Genomic DNA, 8,366 nt, shown 5'->3' with positions numbered 1-8,366 from the left:
TCACAAACTTTTTATAGTCCCGCACCTCTTCAAACCTTCAACCTCCAGCTGCGTACCCCCTCCAGCACCAGGGTCAGCACACTCTCACGTGTTGTTCTTGCCATCATTGTAAGCCTGCCACACACACACTCTATACGATTTATTAAACATAAGAATGAGTGTGAGTTTTTGTCACAACCCGACTTGTATGAAGGACCAGGGCACAAATAATAATATCACTGTTGTGTCATTAACAAACGTAATGATGGTGTTGGAGTCGTGCCTGGCCGTGCAGTCATGAGAGAGAGAGTACAGGAGGGGGCTGAGCACGCACTGAGGGACCCCCGTTTTGAGGATCAGCGAGGCAGATGTGTTGTTACCTACCCTTACCACCTGGGGGTGGCCTGTCAGGAAGTCCAGGATCCAGTTGCAGAGGGTGGTGTTTAGTACCATGGTTCTTATCTTAGTGATGAGCTTTGAGGGCACTATGGTGTTGAACGCTGAGCTGTAGTCAATGAATAGCATTCTCACAGAGGTGTTCCTTTGTCCAGGTGTGAAAGGGCAATGTAGAGTGCAATAGAGATTGCGTCATCTTTGGATCTGTTGGTGTGGTATGCACATTGGAGTGGGTCTAGGGTTTCTGGGATAATGGTGTTGATGTGAGCCATGACCAGCCTTTCAAAGCACTTCGTGGCTACAGACGTGAGTGCTACGGGTCAGTAGTCATTTAGGCACGTTACCTTAGTGTTCTTGGGCACAGTGACTATGGTGGTCTGCTTGAAACATGTTGGTATTACAGACTCAGACAGGGAGAGGTTGAAAATGTCAGTGAAGACACTTGCCAGTTGGTCAGCGCATGCTCGGAGTACACATCCTGGTAATCCATCTGGCCCTGCGGCCTTGTGAATGTTGACCTGTTTAAAGGTCTTACTCACATCGGCTACGGAGAGCGTGATCACACAGTCGTCCGGAACAGCTGATGCTCTAATTCATGTTTCAGTGTTACTTGCCTCAAAGTTATTTAGCTCGTCTGATAGGCTCGTGTCACTGGGCAGCCCTCGGCTGTGCTTCCCTTTGTAGTCTGTAATAGTTTGCAAGCCCTGCAGCATCAGACGAGCGTCAGAGCCAGTGTAGTATGATTTGATCTTAGTCCTGTATTGAAGCTTTGCCTGTTTGAACGGTTCGTCGGAGGGCATGGCGTTTCTTATAAGCTTCAGGGTTAGAGTCCCGGTCCTTGAAAGCGGAAGCTCTACCATTTAGCTCAGTGTGAATGTTGCCTGTAATCCATGGCTTCTGATGCTGCCACCACCATGCTTCACTGTGGGGATGGTGTTCTCACGGTGATGAGAGGTGTTGGGTTTGCGCCAGACATAGCATTTTCCTTGATGGCCAAAAAGCTCAATTTTAGTCTCATCTTACCAGAGTACCTTCATCCATATGTTTGGGGAGTCTCCCACATGCCTTTTGGCGAACACCAAATGTGTTTGCTTATTTTTTTCTTTAAGCAATGGCTTTTTTATGGCCACTCTTCCGTAAAGCCCAGCTCTGTGGAGTGTACGGCTTAAAGTGTACGGCCCTCTCTTGGCAGGTTAGTTGTGGTGTCATATTCTTTCCATTTTTTAATAATGGATTTAATGGTGCTCCGTGGGATGTTCAAAGTTTCAGATATTTTTTTATAACCCAACCCTGATCTGTACTTGTCCACAACTTCGTCGCTGACCTGTTTAGAGAACTCCTTGGCCTTCATAGTGCCGCTTGCTTTGTGGTGTTGCAGACTCTGGGGGTTTTCAGAACAGGTGTATATATACTGAGATTATGTGACAAATCTTGTGACACTTAGATTGCACACAGGTGGCCTTTATTTAACTAATTATGTGACGTCAGAAGGTAATTGGTTGCACCAGATCTTATTTAGGGGCTTCATATCAAAGGGGGTGAATACATATGCACGCACCACTTTTCCGATTTTAACTTTTTTTCATTCCACTTCACCGATTTGGACTATTTTGTGTACGTTCAATACATTAAATCCAAATAAAAATCCATTTAAATTACAGGTTGTAATGCAACAAAATAGGAAAAACACCAAGGAGGGTGAATACTTGTGCAAAGCACTGTATGTACGTACAGTCATGATGGGGACGACGTCCTCAATACACTTATTGATAAAGCCAATGACTGATGTGATGTACTCCTCAATGCCATTGGAGGAATCCCGGGAACATATTCCAGTCTGTGATAGCAAAACTGTCCTGTAGCTTAGCATCTGCTTCATCTGACCACTTTTTTATAGACCGAGTCTTCCTTGTACTTCCTACTTTAAATTTAGTTTGTAAGCAGGAATCAGGATTTGCCAAAGGGAGGGCGAGGGAGAGCTTTGTATGATTCTCTGTGTGTGGAGTAAAGATGGTCTAGAAGTTATTTTCCTCTGGTTGCACATTTAACATGCTGATAGAAATTAGGTAAAACTGATTTAGTTTCCATGCATTATAGTCTCTGGCCACTAGGAGTGCCTTCTCTGGATGAGCGTTTTCCTGTTTGCTTATGGCGGTATACAGCTCATTGAGCGTGGTTTAAGTGCCATCATCGGTCTGTGGTGTACAGATACAGATGAAAACTATCTTGGTAGATAGTGGGGTCTACAGGTTATCATGAGATACTCTACCTCAAGTGAGCAAAACTTCAAGACTTCCCTAGATATTTTGCACCAGCTGTTGTTCACATATTTGCATAGGCCTTCGCCCTGAGGTATGGGCTGCTGTTCTGTCCTGCCGATAGAGTGTATAACCCACCAGCTGTATGTTCTTAAACCTGTTGCGACTCTAGGGGCAGTATTTTCATTTTTGGAAAAAAATTAAACGGGATATTTTGTCAGGACAAGATGCTAGAATATGCATATAATTGACAGCTTTGGATAGAAAATACTAACGTTTCCAAAACTGTAAAGATATTGTCTGTGCTTATAACAGAACTGATGTTGCAGGCGAAAGCCTGAGAAAGGTTTTGAAAGCGCTGCGTTCCAATGAGTCCCTATTGAGCTGTGAATGTCCCATCAACGAGCTTACGCTTTCTACGTATTCCCCAAGGTGTCTACAGCATTGTGACGTAGTTTTACGCATTTCTGTTGACGAATAGCCGTAGGCAGCCACATTGCGTAAGTGGTCACATGGTGGCTCCGAGAGAGATTATCGCGTAAAATACAGAGGTAGCCATTACTCCAATCGGTGCTACTGAAAAACGAATTGTCCCGATGACGGATATATTATCGAATAGATATTAGAAAAACACCTTGAGGATTGATTATAAACAACGTTTGCCATGTTTCTGTCGATATTGTGGAGCTAATTTTGAATATTTTTCGCCGTTTTCGTGACTGCAATTTCCGGGTGATTTCTCAGCCAAACGTGAAGAACAAACGGAGCTATTTCGCCTACAAAAATAATATTTTGGGAAAAAATGAACTTTGACTATCTACCTGGGAGTCTCGTGAGTGAAAGCATCTGAAGTTCATCAAAGGTAAACTATTTAATTTGATTGCTTTTCTGATTTTCGTGACAAGGTTGCCTGCTGCTAGCAAGGCATAATGCTATGCTAAGCTATCGATAAACTTACACAAATGCTTGTCCAGCTTTGGCTGTAAAGCATATTTAGAAAATCTGAGATGACAGGGTGATTAACAAAAGGCTAAGCTGTGTCTCAATATATTTAATTTGTGATTTTCATGAATAGGAATATTTTCTAGGGATATTTACGTCCGTTGCGTTATGCTAATTAGTTTCAGGAGATGATTACACTCCTGCATGCGGGTTTGGGAGTCACAAGAAGATGTCGTACGTGCTTTTACCCCTCTTCCTTATTGTATTTCACCCTATCCCCTTCTCCTTACCCCTTACCCCTTTCCCTACCCTCCTCCCTCTCCCTGTTCGGCTCATTATGTGAAGAAAAGTATTTATTTTCATTGATCTAAGCCTCTCCCCCCTGAGAGAGGAAATGTGCAGTGTCTGCAATATGCAGTGTATGCAGTGTGTGTGTGGGGGTTGGGGGGGGGGGATTCTGGAGGTTATTATGTAGAGACTGGGATGCGACAGGAGATTCCTATGATTTGGAATAAAACACCATCTTATCTATTTACATAAAACCCAATGTGAGAGGCGAGATAAAAAATATTTAAAACTTTCTTTATTTGGATAGCCTCTACATATTGCATATGTTGATGCTGAAACTATCATCAGAATAACATTTCAATTTATTTTTGCAAACTTCAACTCTGCTGACATGCAATAAAATTGAAATGCCCTCACTGCCAATAATACATGCTTAGACAAAGGTTCACATGAAAAACATCAAGAGGATATGAATGAAACGTAGACTAAAACGGGGACATTTTTCTCTTTTGGTTCTGATCAGCCTGATCTATGACCTCTCCTCTGACCCCATGGTGACCTTTCCATGACCTCTGTGACGTCTGTGGGACTGTAGAAATGTGGACTTGACCTTTCACGCTCTACTCTTCTATATGTGTATGTGTGTACATGCGTGCGTGCGTTTGTGTGGGGGGGTGTGTGATGTGAGCCCCATATGGTCCAACCCTAACCCTAACAGTCCAGCGTTATCAGCCCCCTTTATTTACTATTGATAAAACATTCATTACTATTAAAATAACTGCCACAAATTACATGAAATCCCACAATTAAAATATGCTTGTTTTTACACAGTCAGTCAATCTTTCTGCGACACTGCAAACTAAACCTCCTCTACAAACTCCCTCAGCTTCAGACGTAACACACACACATCACCTCTGACAAGCTGTGTGGCCCTACAAGGAGCGGCTTACAGGTGAGATAGAAGGTGAGGTATGGGGTGAGACAGGTGAGATAGAAGGTGAGGAATAGGGTGAAACAGGTGAGATAGAAGGTGAGGTATAGGGTGAAACAGGTGAGATAGAAGGTGAGGTATAGAATGAAACGGGTGAGATAGAAGGTGAGGTATAGGGTGAAACAGGTGAGATAGAAGGTGAGGAATAGGGTGAAATAGGTGAGATAGAAGGTGAGGAATAGGGTGAAACAGGTGAGATAGAAGGTGAGGTATAGGGTGAAACAGGTGAGATAGAAGGTGAGGAATAGGGTGAAACAGGTGAGATAGAAGGTGAGGGATAGGGTGAAACAGGTGAGATAGAAGGTGAGGTATAGGGTGAAACAGGTGAGATAGAAGGTGAGGTATAGGGTGAAACAGGTGAGATAGAAGGTGAGGTATAGGGTGAGACAGGCGGGATAGGGGTGTGGTATGGGGTGAGACAGGTGAAGGTAGAAGGTGAGGTATAGGGTGAGACAGGTGGGATAGGGGTGAGGTATGGGGTGAGACAGGTTGGATAGAAGGTGAGGTATAGGGTGAGACAGGTGGGATAGGGGGTGAGGTATGGGGTGAGATAGAAGATGAGGTATAGGGTGAGACAGGTGAGATAGGGGGTGAGGTATGAGGTGGGATAGGGGTGAGGTATGGGGTGAGACAGGTGAGATAGAAGGTGAGGTATGGGGTGAGACAGGTGGGATAGGGGGTGAGTTGTCTCGCCGGTGTTCTCCTGTCTATCTCCTGTCAAGATTCTGATTGGCCCAGCCAGTCTAACCCTGACAGCAGGTCAGCGCCCCCTAAATCTAACAGCCAATCACTTGAGAGTACTGGGGGAATGGAACTCATGGAACACTAGAACAGATACAGTACAAGCAAATGAGAAAGACAGAAAATAATATAAATCAATGTAAAACCGTTTTTTTCTCTGATTTGTAGCTTTTCAGCATAAATAAAGTGTTGTTGTGAGCAGGTAGGATTTACTCCTGCTGGAAGTGTCTAACATTTCTGTTCTAAAATAGACCTGTGCATGTTTGTACTATAAGAGAGAGATCGAGAGGCAGGCAGATAAAGATAAAGAGAGATCTCTCTCCGGGATTTGTTTGTAGAGCCAGTACAGCAGGGATCATCAACTTGATTGGAGCTCCCGAGTGGCGCAGTGGTCTAAGGCACTGCATCTCTGTGCTAGAGGCGTCACAACAGAACCTGGTTCGATTTCAGGCTGTATTACAATCAGCTGTGATTGTAGGGCGGTGTACAATTGGCCCAGCGTTGTTTGGGTTTGGCTGGGGTAGGCCTTCATTGTAAATAAAATGTTGTTCTTAACTGACTTTCCTAGTTAAATAAAGATAAACTAGATTTAGCCTTGGGCTGATTTTTTTCTTGAGTGGATGGTCACGGGGCCGCAACATAATTTCAAATCATTTGTACACTGTATATTGACTGTAAGAAGCCCAAACAGGTATAATATTTGACTAAAACATAAACATTTCAAAACTTGCTTACATTTGTACACCCACTACTGGCTTGCCTCTGAAGCTAAGCAGGGTTGGTCCTGGTCAGTCCCTGGATGGGAGACCAGATGCTGCTGGAATTGGTGTTGGAGGCACTCTTTCATCTGGTCAATAAAAAAGATCCCAATGCCCCAGAACAGTGATTGGGACATTGCCCTGTATAGGGTGCTGTATTTCGGATGGGATGTTAAATGGGTTTCCTGACACTCTGTGGTCACTAAAGATCCCATGGCACTTATTGTAAGAGTAGGGTTGTTAACCCTGGTGTCCTGGCTAAATTTCCAATTTGGCCCCCATACCATCATGGCCACTTAATCATCCCCAGCTTACAATTGGCTCGTTCATCCTTCCTCCTCTCACCTGTAACTATTAACCAGGTCATAGCTGTAAATGAGAATGTGTTACCTGAATAATTCAACTTACCTGAATAAATAAAATGGTATACGATCACATATATCTCTCTATTATGCGTGGGAATACTTTGTAACAGATTTCCAAAATTAAAATCACTTGTAGTTGATTTACTGGTGTTTTTACAGTCTTGAATGTTCAACAACTAAAAAATAATAATACAAAATGGTTTGATCTGAAAACTTGGAGGGGCCAAATAAATTAACCTGCGGTCCAAATTCGGCATGCGGGCCGCCATTTGGGGAACCCTGCTGTACATACAGTATGTTCACACAGTGTGCCAAAAGTGAGTGCCCTGACACCTCTCTCTCTCTCGCTCCACCTCCCTCATGCCTCTTCTCTCTCTGTGCTGTATGTGTCAACCTTGACCCAGAGCAGTAGAGCAAGCACAGGAGCAGGGAAATTGGAAGGGAGAAGGGGAGAAAGGAGAGAGAGGGGGGAGGGGGAAGAAAGTGAGAAGGGCACAGTGCCCTGTTTATGTAAGATTTGAGCACACTTCTAAAATGTTCACTAACAGAACAGAGAGAGTGAAGCAGACAGGGAAAGGGAGAGTTAACCCCTAAGTGTCTGTGACAACAGGAGCAGTTAAAGTAGTAAACCCGGTACTCAGCGTTTTAGTGTTTTAGAACACACACAGAATCTCTCTCTCTCTCTCTCTCTCTCTCTCTGCGGTAGAGATTCCTCTGTGGCCTAGCGATTAGCAGTATGTCTCTAATCATCTCCTCCTACCCTCCCTCCATCCATCCCTCCCTGCATCCGTTCTCATTGACATCATTATCAGAGACATCGACAGAGGGGAGGACTGGGAAACCAGAGCGCAGAGCTGCTGGGAATCACTTCCCCAATCATTAAAACCCTCTCTTCTCCATGGAATACCTGCCTGTTAAACACTGTGTGAGGGTGTGTGTGTATGTGCTCAATCGGAGCATGCATTAAAGGATTTGCTGTGGTCTATTAGGAGTGTGTGTTCCCTCTTCTCTCCCCCACCTCTCTTCCCTTCCCCTCCCCTCCTCTCCATTCCTCTCTTTTCCCCTCCCCTCCTCTCCCCTCCCCTCCTCTCTTCCCTTCCCCTCCCCTCCCCTCCTCTCCATCACCAGAACCTGTCCTTTTTCCTGTCATGAAAGTTTTAGCACTCATTTAAAAACCAGTGGCCAGGCTGATTCTCTGTATATAACCTGCCTGCTTGGCCCTGCTGATACACCAGGTCTGAGGGAACTGATACAGGCAATGCAGTGGTCAGCCTTGGTTTAGCCAGCCAGCCGGCCGGCAATGAACAGTAGCTTTATTACATCAATTCACTGAGTACGGTTACTGTACATGCACACAACAATACAATTATTGTGAATAGTCAGATTAATATAATAGTTTGATTTAAACATTTACATGCTTTCCTAATAATTTACATGGACACATCTGAAATCAGGCCACCTGATTGGACACTTGATAAATGTAGAAAATCGCCAAGCTAAAGAAACATTCTACCACAGCGCCATGATATTTTTGTGAAGCCTATTTGATTCTGAGTTGGGACATATGCAGTTTGTATTTGAAAACTATTTCTAAGATGCATACATTCAGTTTTCCGAACTCACTTCACTCGCGCTAAAGAGGGAGGCT

General features: G+C 44.2%; 1 protein-coding gene across 1 annotated transcript in view; it reads right to left on the bottom strand.

Moving 5' to 3' along the window:
* The window catches only part of LOC110496661 (transcription factor Maf), a 75,128-nt gene that overhangs the window by 44,281 nt on the left and 22,481 nt on the right, over positions 1–8,366 (bottom strand). The gene's annotated exons all lie outside the window — the stretch shown is intronic.

This window comes from Oncorhynchus mykiss, chromosome 2 (assembly GCF_057628025.1).
Source record: "Oncorhynchus mykiss isolate SJ-2025 chromosome 2, ASM5762802v1, whole genome shotgun sequence".
Taxonomy (NCBI): Eukaryota; Metazoa; Chordata; class Actinopteri; order Salmoniformes; family Salmonidae; genus Oncorhynchus; species Oncorhynchus mykiss.
The sequence above is the reverse complement of the archived record's forward strand: the minus strand, read 5'-3'. Positions and strand labels throughout refer to the sequence as shown.